Source organism: Schistocerca serialis, chromosome 3 (genome assembly GCF_023864345.2).
Source record: "Schistocerca serialis cubense isolate TAMUIC-IGC-003099 chromosome 3, iqSchSeri2.2, whole genome shotgun sequence".
Classification (NCBI taxonomy): domain Eukaryota; kingdom Metazoa; phylum Arthropoda; class Insecta; order Orthoptera; family Acrididae; genus Schistocerca; species Schistocerca serialis.
In genome coordinates this window covers 671709151-671709949 of record NC_064640.1, presented here as the reverse complement: position 1 = coordinate 671709949, position 799 = coordinate 671709151, and the positions used below count along the sequence as shown (strand labels likewise).

The following is a 799-nucleotide window of genomic DNA, read 5'->3' as shown; positions in this document are numbered from 1 at the left end:
ATTTATCAACGGGGGCAGGTGAAAATGTGTGCAACGACCGGGACTCGAACGCGGGATCTCCTGCTTACATGGCAGACGCTCTATCCATCTGAGACACCGGGGGCACAGAGGATAGCGCGGCTGCAGGGACTATCTCGCGCACGCCTCCCGCGAGACTCGCATTCTCACCTTGTATGTCCACACACTACATTCGTAGTGTCCCAACCCAAGACACTTTTGACCCGTGGAAGACACCATATTCATATAAGTATATAGTTACAGCAACACCAGCCATGACCTTCTTCTTCTGTGTGGATGCACACATATTCCCCGAACTCTTACGGGACTTGGTAAGAATGTGTTCCTCGAGTATTGAGTGTGTTGGGATGGGACATTACGAATGTAGTGTGTGGACATTTAAGGTGAGAATGTGGGTCTCGCGGGAGGCGTGCGCGAGGTAGTCCCTGCAGTCGCACTATCCTCTGTGCCCTTGGTGGCTCAGATGGATAGAGCGTCTGCCATGTAAGCAGGAGATCCCGGGTTCGAGTCCCGGTCGGGGCACACATTTCCACCTGTCTTCGTTGATATATATCAACGCCCGTTAGCAGCTGAAGGTATTAATATAATTCTCATTTCGTTCTAGACGGCTGCAGGTCATCAATGGTGTCTGTTCTTTCTGACATGTCCGAAAGAACAGACACTATATCCATATAAGTACTGATAATTAAAGTCAAGCTTGGAGGAAAAGCTACAGGTGAGCTCGACCGACCAGCCTTGGACTATACTGACGTGTTAGATATCTTCTTACGTCAGTAGCAAA

At 49.6% G+C, this 799-nt stretch overlaps 1 non-coding gene across 1 annotated transcript; it reads left to right on the top strand.

Moving 5' to 3' along the window:
* Positions 1-465: 465 nt before the first annotated feature.
* On the top strand, positions 466-540 carry Trnat-ugu (transfer RNA threonine (anticodon UGU)). Its single transcript has one exon. It is a non-coding gene; the product is annotated as a tRNA-Thr (tRNA).
* The last annotated feature ends 259 nt before the right edge of the window (positions 541-799 follow it).